A 297-nucleotide genomic window follows, 5' to 3' on the forward strand; every position below is an offset into this window, starting at 1 on the left:
TTTTCTTGCGATCTCGAATAATCTTAATCCCAAGAACATAGCTTGCCTCTCCCAAATCTTTCATTTGAAATTGGTTGGCTAACTACTCTTTTACATCTGTTATCAATCCCACATCATTCTCAATGAGTAGGATGTCATCGACGTAAAGAACTAAGAAGACCACATTCTCTTCTTTATTGTACTTGTAGACACATGGTTCATCAATATTTTGATCAAATCCATAAGACTTTATAGCCTCATCAAACCTGATGTTCGATGATCTAGAAGCCTGCTTCAATCCATAAATGGACCTCTGCA

The sequence above is a fragment of the Morus notabilis genome, unplaced genomic scaffold (genome assembly GCF_000414095.1).
Source record: "Morus notabilis unplaced genomic scaffold, ASM41409v2 Scaffold5425, whole genome shotgun sequence".
Lineage (NCBI taxonomy): Eukaryota > Viridiplantae > Streptophyta > Magnoliopsida > Rosales > Moraceae > Morus > Morus notabilis.